The sequence below is a fragment of the Acomys russatus genome, chromosome 30 (genome assembly GCF_903995435.1).
Source record: "Acomys russatus chromosome 30, mAcoRus1.1, whole genome shotgun sequence".
Taxonomy (NCBI): domain Eukaryota; kingdom Metazoa; phylum Chordata; class Mammalia; order Rodentia; family Muridae; genus Acomys; species Acomys russatus.
In genome coordinates, this window is record NC_067166.1 from 8,218,862 (window position 1) to 8,233,370 (window position 14,509).

The following is a 14,509-nucleotide window of genomic DNA, read 5'->3' on the forward strand; positions in this document are numbered from 1 at the left end:
GAGAACAGGGCCCTGGGACTCATCCTAAGATTCAGAGCAGCCTAAGATGGGGGAATGCTCTGTGTATGAATTTAAACACACACACACACACACACACACTGATCACTTTGGATGGCAAAGCAAAAGAGCTGTCCATCGGGAGTCACAGGACTGGCAGTCTGAAAGTCTTAGAAGGTCCTTTCTCCTGCAATGTGACTTTTTAGTTATCCCAGGGCAGGAAGCTCTTGGACTCCCTCCGAGAGAAACTGCCTTGAGAACTTGCTTCAAGTCGGCAGTGGGATTGCCCAGGGAGCTGCCGAGAGGCCAGGACATGCTGTGGCATAACCTCCTGCCTGTGGCCCGTGCTGCTCCAGGCATGACCTGGGAGTTACCAGCAGCGTTTCACACCATTGTTCCTGCCGCTCTGCTTGCTCTCCAAGGCGAGGAATGCTTACACCACAGCTTTCCCAGGGTCCGGACACTTGCCAGCAGCTGACCCATCAGGAAATGGCCTCTCCCCTCTTCCTTCCCACATTCCTTCCTGAGCTTCCCCAGCCCAGGGTGTGGTCAGCCCTTAGAACTGCTCTGCTTGATTGACAAGCAAACAAAAAACCTTCCTCTAGATAAGCAAGGTGACATCTCTATGGGAAATCTCTTTGTTTCTGGATGGAGCTTGTCTGCTCTCTCACTCAATAGCTACAGATGCTGACCTCATAGTTTCTTATCATGTCCTTAGGATGTGTGGAACAGTCAATCCTAAAACAATGAGATCAGTTTTGTAACCTTTTTTAAGAGGCTAATCCATGGTGAAGTAATACACCTTGTTCTACAGCGTCTATGATGGTCTTCCTCGGAGTCTTTAAACATTTGTGCTGTGGAAAGGCATTTATGGCATTTGAGAATGCTCAGGACAGTTTCAATTTTACTTTGGACATTTAAAAGCCACCCCATTATCACGGCAGTTTTATTACTCTAGGCAGAGAGGCTGTAGACTTTTATTTATTTATTTTTATTTAAGGTGATATAAAATAGAAGAAACCTGGGGCTGAGGATGAGGGGATGGTCTAGAGGGTAAAGTGCTTTCTGTACAAGCCTGGGGACCTGGGTTCAAATCTCCAGCACCCACCTGCGGAGGTGCATGGTGAACTGCTGTGACTCCAGGAGTGAGGGATAGAAACAAGCTGGTCCTTGGATCTCTTTGACCAGGCAGTTCATGGCCATTTGTTGGTCCTATGAAAGAACCTGTCTCAGTGTGGAGAAGCAACTAAAGAAACCACTCTGATGTGGCAACCTCTGGCCACACACACAACTACATGCACATGCACACATATTAAACACATAAAAAGGAGGAGAAAGAAGAGGAGGGGGATGAGGAAGAGGAGAGAGAGGAGGAGGAGGAGGAGGCAGAGGGGAAAAGGAAAACAAGTGCCTGGAGAGTGTAAGAAGAGCCAGTTCTCAAAAAGCCATGGTTTGGAGCTTGGTGCTGGATCCTGTTCACCATGTGTTAGGGGCCCTAGGCTTGATACCCAACACCTGGATCAAGTAATTTCTGGTTCTTTCCACAGTAAGAAGAACAGGGAAAAAGTGAACATGTATCCACGAGGGAAAGGTGTTAAGAAACACACCTAATGGGAAATGTAACACATGGCTTTGCCTATATTTATTTGCTTCTTTTCCTCTGACCATACTGATTTTCCTAAATGCTACTCTTGTTTGTTTTTTATTCTTAAAAGATGTATTTTCAATTATATATAAATGTGTTTTACTTACTTTCTTATACCATGACTTATAAAAGAAAGCATTTAATTTGGGGCTCACAGTTTCAGAAGGTAGTAAAGTCCATGACCATCATGGTGGGGAACATGGCAACAGACAGGCAGGCATGATAAACCTTAGTATTCTGAGAGCTTAGATACTGAGACATCAGCCAAAAGACAGAGAGAGAGAGAGAGAGAGAGAGAGAGAGAGAGAGAGAGAGAGAGAGAGAGAGAGAGATGGGGGGGATTATAGCATAGGCTTTTAAAATCTCAAATCTCAAAGCCTATCCCCAGTAACACACCTACATTAAGACCATACCTCCTGATGCTTCTCAAATAGTTCCACAAACTTTGGAACAAATGTTTAAATATACGAGCCTATAGGGGCCATTCTCAGTCCAACCACATGTGTGTCAGTGTGGGGGGAGGTATGTGCACCTGTAAGTGTAGATGCCTGCTGAGTCCACAAAAGGATATTAGATCCTCTGAAGCTGCAATTATAAGTGTTTGTGAGCCACCTACGATGGGTGCTGGGAATCGAACTCAGATTCTAGATGAGCAGCAAACATCCTTAATGGCTGGGCCAGCTCTAATAACACTTATATGACAGTGCTTACCCTGGCTTCTCCTTCTCGTTGCTCTCTGTTTCAAGCATGAGTTTCTGTCTCTCTGGATTTCATTGCTTTCAAAGTAGTAAGTATTTTATGGTTTCCTTCTCCTGCATGAGGAATTATGTCAGCAGAAAAGGTCGGGGAAGGAGGTGGAGCTTGGTCGGTAGAATGCCTTCTCAAAGTGAACAAGAGCTGGATTTTACCCCTCCCACAGCATAAATCTGGGCATGATGACTCACATCTGTAATTCCAGCACTTGGGACTAGAGGTAGGGAGATCTGAAGTTCAAGGTCATCCTCGGCTGTACAGTAACATTCAAGAGACCCCAACTCAAACAGAAACACAAACACCTTCACTGACCCCCCCCCCAAAAATTACAAATCTCTCTCTCTCTCTCTCTCTCTCTCTCTCTCTCACACACACACACACACACACAGACAGACACATACTCCACAGCAGCGACAACAACAACAACAACAGCCCATGAGTTCTTGGGAAAGGCCGGGTTTCTTTTCAGTGTTTAAGAGGAGGTTATCCTGCACAGCTCAGCCTGGCCTCACACTTCTGATCCTGCTGCCTCCACGCCCTCACTTCTGGAATTACAGGTATTTGCCTCTAGGATCACAGAGTCAGCCTTCCTTATATAATGAGTGGAAGCACTTAGAGGCTCAGCTCCGAGAGGGATGGTGCTGAGATCGCATTTAGGTTGTGGGAGCCAGGGCTCAGGCCTCCTTCTTACTCCAAGGAAACAACATGGAGACTTGGGCAAAGAAGAATGACAGGCACCCTATGGTCAGAGAGAAACTTGGGGTGAGGGTTGGTATGTTGTCTTTCAAGGTGTTGTACCAATGCCCCAGGTATGAAACAGGGACACTGGAAGGCTCCAGAATCAGAGGATGAGAATCACAGATTTCCTGTGATACAAACTGACAAGCGTGGGAGTGGTGGGTGGATAAGACTTTCTCTTGTCAAATGACTTATTTTCGGTTCTTCTAGGGTATAGATATGCCTGGGCATATCTTGTAGATTGCAAGCAGATTGCATTTACATGAAGGGCTGGATACCTGGTGCACATGACTTTCTCCAGCAGTAGGGCGGGGAGAGTGGGTGATTATGAATACAATGTGAGCTGTCACTCTCGCTGTCGTCAGTGCAGTTGCCATAGATTTATGCCTAAGCCTGGGTTCAGAGGAAGCTACAAATAAAAACTGGGGGAGTTGTTCTCTTGCAGAATAAAAATTAGCACTATTTTGGGACCAATGCATAGAATAACACACCGTTCCCAAGTTTTCCAAACTCTCTTATCAGATGAATCAAAGCTTTGCTGCACTTGGAGGCTTTTAGTGGGGACCGTTGTAGTTTTATGTCCCCACCCCCGCCCCGCCCCCGCCCCGCCCCCACCCCACCCCCACCCCCGCCCCGCCCCCACCCCACCCCCGAGAGGTTTTATCTGGAAAAGAGACAATCAAAGTTCTCTTAATGTAACTGTATGAAGTAATACTGTATGTCGTCACTACACATTTGCTGTGCTCAGGCTGTGTCCTCCCCTAACTTACTCTATATTGCAGTTTTCCAAGGTTGTGTCTTTCTTTAAAAGACCCCACTTTGACAGGAGGATGACACCAGCCTCTGGATGGATCTGAAACACCACTTCCTGTCTGGAATCACCAATGCAGCATAGAATGCTAAATGAGTTATTTCTGAGACTATGAGGGGAGCTACCCTTATAAATTTATTTATTGGGGTGGTTTGAAACTGTGGGGGCACATGGCATATTAAAAATCTTACTAGGTAAAACCAGACCAAAGAAATTACTGGTTAAGCCAGACCAAGAAAGACATGTGACCTAGACCCCATAAAGTGATGGACACCCGATACTCGGTGAGCATGTCAAGGAGGAGTAAGCAGAGGACTTCCAGCTGTTCCAGAGACTTCACCTCAACTCAATCCCCGGCAGGTTTAGATCCTCACTGTAATTGTGGCTTTAAAGACAGACCTCTCTCTAAATAAGGTCACATTCACCATTCCCAGGGGACTTATCTCTGAAGCTGGAGGAACATTTGGGGATTTGGGTTTAGTATTTTTAACATTTGAGGCATATCAGTCCTGCCTAGGAGCAAGAAGGCAGGTCTATCAGTCGAAAAGGGAAGGGCCCTCCAATTGGTTTCATAATTTTCCAATACCAAGTGATCAGCCCTAAGAGCATATAATATGCAGAAAACATTATATGGGATGGCATGAGCTGGTTATATTTAGGGATTTAGGACCCTATATGTGTGTGTGTGCATGGGGACATGGGTGCACTTGCACATGTGCGCATGTGTTAATATTTATGCACATACACCCACCTCCACCCACCCACCACACACCACACACCAATTAAAGAAAAGGAGGCCATGAAAGAAAAAAAAAAACAAACTTATGGTGGCAATTTAGTGTTAAACAAAGCAATCATTTTTTTTTTTCATTCTGACCTATTATGCCAACAGATTGAATTAAAAAACAAAAACTAGGGCCTACCCTATAGGAAGAAGATTCAAGCAATAGCCAGGGTATTGTCATAATTCCACATAGTTAGGCTGTGGTCCAAGAAAAGATATCTGGTCCCACTGATGAAAAACGTGAAAACAGACAGACACCTTCAGAAAATGGGCGGGAGTCCCTAACACATGGCTGCAAATCCCAGAGCCGCACACCATGCTGGTTAGGTTTTTGTCAGCTTGTTACAAATTAGATAGTTCTGGGGGGAAAGACAACCTCAGGTAAAGTCTTTTCTCCATCTAACTGGCCTGTGAGTGTGTCTGTGGGCATTGTCTTGATTAATGATCCATGTGGGAGGACGCATCTCACAATGGGTGGTGCCACCCATGGGCAGGTGGTCCTGGGTCGGATAAGAAAGCAAGCTGAGCAAGGGTGGAAAGCAAGCCCCCAAGCCGAGTTCCTCTGTGGTCTCAGGCTCATTCCCTCACTCCACATTCCTGCCTTGGCTTCTTTTATGATGGGCTGTCGTCTATAAGCAAATAAACCCTATCCTCGGCAAGTTGCGTTTGGTCATGGTGTTTATTACAGCAACGGGAAGCAAAGTAAACTCTTGATCTCACACTGTTTGTAACTTGCCACATTGGGTTTAGATGCCAGAAGGCGAGACTAGTGGCCTGCTGAGATATTAAGGCTTTGATACGGTTAAAGCTTGTCCCCACAATGGTTCATGTATTGAACTTGATTCCTACTGTAAGCCATTGGTGATGGTGGAATCTTAATCTTACTGTGATGTCTAGAGACAGAAGCTTGGAGATATTCTAAGTTCAGCTCCTATTGCTGTGATGAAACACCATGACAGAAGTTAAGGTTGGGAGAAAAGGGTTTACTTCACTTACCCTTCACAGCTGGGGCTGGAACTCAGACTGGATAGGACTCTGGAGGGAGGAGCTGGTGCAGGAGTCATGGAAGACTGCTGCTTTCTGGCTTCTTCCTCACGGCCTATTCAGCCTGCTTCCACATATGTCTTAGGACTCCAGCCTAGGCAGTGGCCTTGGGTGGCCTACCCACAATGGGCTGAGCTCTCTCACACCAATCACTAATTTAAGAAAATGTCTTACTGGCTTGCCTACATCTTAATGGAGGCATTTTCTCAATTGAGATTTCTTCCTCTCAGCTGACACTAGCTTGTCAAGTTGACATGAAAAACGAGCCAAGAAAGGGGTGATGATTTAGATTAAATGAAGCCTTTGGTGTAGAACTAGAATGATTGCAGCAGCTTTATTTTTTTTTTTTTAAAGAAAGATTAAAAACTCTATGTGTGTGTGTCTCTGTCTCTGTCTCCATCTCTCTCTGTCTCTCCCTCTCTGTCTCTCTGTCTGTCTGTCTCTGTCTCTCTCTCTCTCTGTCTCTCCCTCTGTCCCTCTCTCTCTGTCTGTATCTCTGTCTCTGTCTGTGTCTCTCTGTCTCTGTCTGCCTGTCTGTCTCTGTCTCTGTCTCTCTCTCTTACACACACACACACACACACACACACACACACACACACACACACACACACAGACACACACACATGATACCTGTCTCTTGCTACATGATGCCCTGCCTCAAAAATGACAATGAGAAAGCTACAACCCAATGCAGGTCTTTGAGCCTCTAGAATTATGAGGTAAATGAATGTCTTTTAAACAACATTTCCACAGCATTAACCATTTCATGATAACAACCATAAACAGTCAGATAATAGAGTTGAAATCATGAAAAAGACTATTGATATAGCCCGTTTCAAGGAATTTCTATAGTAGAAACATATCAATCCGGAGAGAAAGCTAACAACATTGCTTTGACTCACGTTCTCCTGAGAAACCATTGCTCTTTTCAGTTTTAAATACTTTCTAGTTGCCCTTGAGATTTCCTGTTTAACCTGAGAATTATTAAATGTATGTTATTATGTTTCCAGCTACTTGAACATTTTCCAATATCTTCCTGTTATTCATTTTAAAACTCAACTAAGTTACACTTAGAAAACATACTCTATGCTTTTTCTTCTTTCTGACCTCCTAATAAATTCTCTGCGGCCAGTGTAAAAGGAATGTTTATTCTTCTGTTTTAACTGTTGTCTTGGAGGCTTACTGCCTCTGTCTGCTAAACCAGGCCTAGTCCTAGAAGCTTCCAGTCTCCACACAATCTTATCTAAGCCTAAAATGTCTTCAGCCTCTGAGACTTACCGCTGAATAAACCCATTTTTAGTTCTTTCTGAACTCTGGCTAGTTGATTCAACTCAGCTTTTCTCCAAGCTGACTGAGTCAAATTGTCTTCTCTCAGATTCTGATTGAATTGCTGTGCTTGGTCTCATACTAACTTTGGCAACACGTTCAGCTCTTCTGTATCTTTCTCATTCTCTGGCTGATTCTATTTTCACCTGTGTTTAGTTTGTTCTCTCTCTGCAACTTGTCTCTGCCCTATCCCTTTCCCTGTGCTGCCCTCTCTTCGGTCTCCTCTCTTTCCTCTCTCTTCTCATGAGAGTTGGGCATATCCTATTCTGTCAGATCTTTCTCTGATTTGTCTCTTGGTCTGCCACTCAGTTAGATATCACTTTCAAGCATGGGTGCTTCCTTCTACCGACTAACTTTACCTTCATTGTTTTGGAAAAGTGTGTGCTAAGGGTAGGTCATTATTCCAGCCAATGAGAGTAAAGCTGGCTCATTCCCGCCAGATCACACAGACCAATGAGAGCTTTGGATGTGATCCCTTGCCAGAGCAGCCAGATTGTTGGTTTAAAATTCCTCTCCAGCCAGGAATATGGTTCATTCTTGACAGTCCCCTGTGTACTCGGACATCATGCATATGTTACTGGTCCGTAAAGTGTCCTCTTACAAATAGCAGTTAGTTTAAGCTAGCTAATTCCGCATGGATCATGTTTTGTCCTTAATTACACTAATTTCCTACTTATTTGTTCTTTTTAACACCTGGGACAAGGGTGTTGTAATTGTGTACTGTTATTTTTATTTTAGTTCTGTGAATGTTTCACATGATTTGAATCTTCTGTCTGCTAGACAACAGTTTATAACTATTATGCATTTTTTGTAAACTTACCCTATTGTGACTGTGGAACATCGCACTGTATGTGAAATTACCCCTTGTGAAGGTTATTTTTCTTCGATATTAGTCATGCCCACATTAACTTTATTTATATTGATGCTTTCATACTATAGTTATTGTCTTAGTGTGCTTTCTGCTGCTACACAGAATGCCACAGCCTGGTTAATTTATAGCAATAAATGTTTATTTTGATCATAGTTTTGAATGCTGGGAGGTCCAAAGTCATAACATGTGGTAAGGTCTTCATGTTACATTATAATGTTGAGGAATTGCACAGATGGACAGATGGTGGGAGACTGGACTCCTGTTATTAAGTTTCTCATAATAAGCTTTCTGAAGTGAGGATCCTCTTCACCTATATGCCTCCCATTAAGCCTTACCCCCAGCACTATTAATTAGACATTAAGTTTCCAACCAATACTTTTGGTTGTACCTACAACAATGGTCATGGCAACACATAACTCAAAAGAAAATAAATAAGAATTTAGTGTGAGTCTTGGACCAGATAGCAGAAATAAAGCCTTTTTGCTCCCATACTAGTAAGGCCTCTTCATTTTCTTGTTTTGTTTTTCATTAGAAATTCCTTCTTCTGTATGCTGTTTTGAATAAGTTTTTATTGACATATGCTGATATACTCCTCTCTCTCTGTGTTTACTCAATTGTATTTTGTTTTATTATGACTATGCTTAGGTTTCCTTGACAAGCGTCCATGTTTGTAACATTTTTAATGTGTGTTCCCAATTTTATCATGGTTATCATTTCTGGATTTGTTTTGTTGGATACAGTGTGGGATTTTTTCTCCTTCTTCATAATCTAGTTGGTATTTCTAGGTGCCAGACATTGTTAATTTTAATTCATGGTTGTTAGGTTTTGTTGTTTCTCTCTGAAGAGTGTTAAAACATTTTCCTGGAGATAAATGTTAGCTGAAGAGTCAATGGATCCTTTTGTGGACCCACTCAGCCCCCTTCCAGTGTCAGCTCCCAATATTTAGAAGCACATTTTACATGGAACCCCCAGTGGCCACATCTATCAGAATCCCAGAAGCATTTCCCACCAGCTAACACACAACCTCCACACTCTGCTAAGAACCAGAGAGGGTAACTGACTCCAAGAAACAAAACATCCACCTAAGAAAGAAAAGATCAGATATCAGCACCTAGAGTTACAATCTTCCCAAACCCAGATGCCTGGCTGCCAGAGTGAAAACATAACCAATAAAAGCTAAGACCATATGTTTTCATGAGAGTCCAGCTACCCTACCACAGCAGGCCCTGAGCATTGTAACAAAGTTGAAGAATAAGACCTTAAAATAGCCTTTATGAATATGATAGAGGTCCTTAAAAAAGAAGTAAATAAATTTCTTAAGGAAATCTATAAAAATACAAACAGTGGAAGGAAGGAAGTGAAAAAGTTCAAGACACGGAAGTGGAAGTAGAATCAATAAAGAAAACTCAACGTGAGGAAATTCAGAAGTGAAAAATCTAATAACTTGAGCAGGAACACCGGAGGCAAGGATCACCAATAGAATACAAGAGATATGATAGGCAGATTTGGGCCCAGGGGTCCTGCTCAAACTAAGGCACCAGCCAAGGACAATACAGGAGGTAAACTTTAAACCCCTTCCCAGATCTAGCCAATGGTCCGAATATTCTCCACAGTTGAGTGGAGAGTGGGATACGACTTTCTCACGTACTCTGGTGCCTCACATTTGACCATGTCCCCTGGAGGGGGAGACCTGGTGGCACTCAGAGGAAGGACAGCAAGTAGCCAAGAAGAGACTTGATACCCTATGAGAATATATAGGGGGACATAATCCCCCTCAGGAACAGTCATAGGGGAGGGGAATAATGGGAAAATGGGAGGGGGGGAGGAATGGGAGGATACAAGGGATGGGATAAACATTGAGATGTAACAAGAATTAATTAATAAAAAAAAAAAAAAAAAAAAAAAAGAGATGGAAGAGAGATCTCAGGCATTGAAGATGCAATAGAAGAAATGGACACCGTTGGTCAAAAAAAAATCATTAAATCTTAAAAAAAAATTCCAGAGAAAAAATATAAAAGAAATCTGAAACACTTTGAAAATACCAAATATAAGAATAATAGGAATAGAATAAGGAGAAGAAATGTGGGTCAAAAATCACATAAAATATTTTCAACAAAATCATAGAAAAGCTCCTTAACTCAAAGAAGGAGATGATGAATAAGGTTACAAGAAGCGTAGGGAACACCAGATAGGCGGGAAGAAATTCCCCTTGGCACATAATACTCAAAACATAAAATATATACAACAAAGATAGGATATTAAAAGCTACAAGGGAAGAACATCAAGTAAAATATAAAAGCACGCCTTTTCTTAGTGGAGACTCTAAAGCCAGAGAGATGGTCTATTGCATTGCAAAAGACCACAGATCCCAGTCTAGACTACTATATCTAGCAAAAGTATGACTCACAATAAATGAGGAAAATTAGACATTTTATGATAAAACCAAATTTAAGCAGTATCTTGTTAGAAACATGAAAATCTTTATTCCCACGGATCTGCATGTGAACAAAGAATGTTAAACCTGAAAGATTGGCTTTTCAATGGAAAAGATTTAAAACCTGTTTTCCTCTCCACCTGAAGGATAAGAATCGAGGTGATTAATTGCCTGGTGATCTGTGTTATCTGTTGGGCCAGGCTATATCAAGCTCCTACAACCAGAACTGGATATGGCTAGTGATCTAAATGACTCTTACTTTACATGTATAGCCAGGGGGATCCCTCAAGCTTGCATAACTAGGATTGGGGGGACCCTTACATTACATGTATAACCAGGAGCTTCCCCAAGCTATCATGGCTAGGACCAGCCAAATGACCTATACACTGTCTCTATGACTGAGGCCAGACCAGATCATTCTTAAGCTAGTACAAGCAGCCTATGTCTAGAATCCATACCTTGGAAGAAATCACACATACCTTGAATTGTTCTGATGTAATTATGCCTCTGTGAGCACTGGGAAATCTTTCCCCAAAATGTACTGTATTTAAATATGCTGGCAATAAAACACCTGGCATCAGAATCCTGAAGTTCGATACAGCATAAATTGTGCTGAACTTAGTTTTCATTCTTACCGCTTCATGAATCATTTTCCTGCCTGCCATAAAGTCTATGGGACCCACACTTATCTACAAAGACATACTAGAAGGAAAACTCCAACCTAAAAAAGATTAATCAGAACCAAGGAAAGCCAAGCATAAATAATCCCAGACCAGGAGGTCAAAAGGGAACACACACACACACACACACACACACACACACACACACACACACACACATCACAACCACCACAATAATGACAACAAAATAGCAGGAATTAACAAACACTGTTCATTGATATCTTCCAACATCAGGTGCTTTCAATTCTTCAATTAAAAGAAAAAATACAGACTAAGAGAGTGGATACAGAAACAGGATCCATCCTTCTGCTGCATCCAAAAAACAAAAAACAAAAAACACCAAAAAAACAAACAAACAAAAAAAACAAAACCAAACAAAAAAAAAAACCAAACAAACTTTAACATCAAGAATAGACATCACTTCAGGGTAAATGAATGGAAGAGTTGTTTCAAGCATGTGGACTTAAGAAGTAAGTTGGTGTAGCCATTTTAATATCCGACAAAATAGACTTCAAACCAAAACGTGCCCATCAAAGGAAGAAGCAAACACAAGGACACTCAAGTCCATAAAACAGCAATACAGCCTGAATCACATGTTGCCTCTCATACACTGATACTGAGAAATTTCAGTACCTCACTCTCACCACTAGATAGGCCATACAGACAACAGCTAAACAGAAAAGTGCTGGGGCTAACATATTATAAACCAAATGGGCCTAACTGGTAGTTACAGAAAATTTTATCCAAACACAAAGGAATACAAACTCTCTCCAAAACTGGCCACATACTTGGAAACAAAGCAAGTCTCAACAGACACAGGAAAATTGAAGTCACACCCTGAATCCTATCAGATGGCCATAGATTAAAACTGGATATCAACAAAAACAGAAACAACAGAAATCTTACCAGCTCATAGAAACTGAAAAAGTAACTACTGAATGAAAAATTGGTCAAGTCAGAAATTTAAAAAGCAATAAAAAACTTTCTAGAATTGAATGAAAATAAGCATACAGCATACCCAAACTTATAGAACACAAGGAAGGCAGTTCTAAGAGGCAAGTTCATAGCATTAAGTGTCTGCATAAAACATTGGAGAGATTATCATACTGGAAAGTTAATAGAACACATGGAAGTTCTAGGAAAAAAAATAAGAAAGCACACCCAAAAGAAATAGATGGCAAGAAATAATCAAAGTTGGGGCTGAAGTCAATAAACTAGAAATGATCAAACAAACAAAATACAAAGAATCAATGAAACAAAGGTTAGTTTCTGTGAAAATCAATAAGATTGACAAATTCTTATTTAAATTATTAAAAGCAGAGAGAATATTTAAGTTAACAATGTTAGAGATAAGAAGGGGGCACAACAACAGACATCATGGAAATCCAGAGAATCATAGGACAAACTAAAAACAAAAAACAAAACAAAACAAAACAAAACAAAACAAAACAAAACAAACCATATCTCACCAAATTGGAAACTATAAAAGGAATGGATAACTTACTTGATACTGAGCAAGATCAGATGTGTAATTTAAACAGACCTACAAACCCTAGTATAATAGAAGCAGTCATTAAAAGCCTACCAACCAAAAAACAGCAGGACCAGATGTTTTTAACACTGAATTCTAGCAGACTTTCAAAGAACAGTTAATGCCAATACTTCTCAAATTATTCCACAAAATAGAAACAGAAGGAACATTGCTCAATTCATTTTTTAAGGCCACAGTTAGCCTGATGCTCAAACTACACAAAGACCCAACAAAGAAATAGCTTTACAGACCAGTTTCCTGTAGGCATACGGTTATTGTGTAATTCAAATGCTGATTTCTCTACCCCTGCCCCCAATATCTAGTTGCAATCCTTGTTCTAAGAATTTCCTGTTCCAAAGTTGTGTGAACACTGTTCTCTAATTGGCCCCTGATATGTCAATAAAGCAGATTACAGCTAATCGATGAGCAGAGGAGAGAATATGGCTGGACTTCCTGCCAGCCAGGGGAGGAGGAGTTTGAGCAGGAAGTAGGTATTTCAGCCACAGGAGATGTTTGAGAGACCAGGAAGGAGCTGGATTTGGGGAAAGCTACAAAGTGCAAGTATCTCTTGGATGTAAACTGGGAGGAAACCAGGTTAGTTTAGAGGATTAAGAACGGGGTAATAACTGCTCAGTTATTGTGTTGTGAAGCTTATTATTAAACAAATAAAGTCTTGGTTATTTGTGTGATAGCTGGGTTAAGAGAGAAATTGAGAAACACAATTGTATAAAAACAACCTTAACAATTTCCCTTATAACATCTATGCAAAAATACCCAGTAAAATACTTGCAAACCAAATCCAATAGCACTTCAAAAAGATCAACTCTGATCAAGTAGGCTTTATCCAAGAAATTCAGGCACGGTTCAATACACAAAAATCAATAAATATCATCCACCATATAAACAAACTGAAAGAAAAACTGACCCACATCGTCATCTTATTTGATGTAGAAAAGGCCTTTGAGAAAATCTAAAGGACCCCAAGAATTTAATACTCAGAAGAGTGAGTCTGCTGGATAACCCCAAACTTCGTGTGGTCCTTATCTTTGGTAGTAACTGCTATAAGGCGGGAGTGAGTAATTATCTGCATAGAGTAGTCTGCACTTTAGCAGTATGAATATTGTCTTGGCTGGAGGGCAGGCGGACAGCTTGTCTTCACGACTTGTGAGAAGAACTGTACGGATATTGATGCCGCAGGTGTGGTTGGACTGTCATTTAGTGGGCGCCGAGTCCGAAGTGTCACAGTTCCCCTCACCGAGGATGTGAAAGATGACAAGACCGCTGAGGAGCCCCATGCAGCACCTCAAGGCAGCCAACATCCTCCAACAGAACAGCATTGACTTCATGTTCGCGTGCGTTGGCCGGGGCTTTCAGTACTACACAGCCAAGGGGAACGCTGAGGCCAACATATTTAGAAAGTTTTCTTTTTCTAGAGTTCCCTTATTTGGCTTCTTTGGAAATGGGGAAATTGGATGTGACCAGATAGTCACTGGAAACTTTATGCTGAGGAGACGCAATAAGGTGAAGGACAAGGATCTTTTCCATAGCTACACAACTATCATGGCGCTCGTTCACCTAGGGGCTGATTAACTAAGCTACCTCCTTGGGAGTGATGTTGACAGTATGTAACTTGGGAGTTTTCCCTTTTTCAAAAAAATGGAAACGTGGCATAAAAACACTTTAGACAAAATTAGCTACGTGTGTTTTGTAGCTTTGAGTGGTGCTTTGGAGATGATCTTTAATCTATAGAAGAAGGACACTGCACACACACAGGCTGCTGTTAGACTCAGACAAAGCCGCTGTGGCTGAACGGCACCAGGTTCTGTGGCCACTGTGTGAGTGCCCTGGGGTGTCGAAAAGGCTACCAGGTAGATGGGATTTTAAGACTTTGTAGT

At 41.6% G+C, this 14,509-nt stretch overlaps 1 pseudogene; it reads left to right on the forward strand.

Annotated features, from left to right (window-relative positions):
* Nucleotides 1-4,210: 4,210 nt before the first annotated feature.
* Nucleotides 4,211-14,204, forward strand: LOC127212209 (F-box only protein 22-like; annotated as a pseudogene).
* Nucleotides 14,205-14,509: the final 305 nt, after the last annotated feature.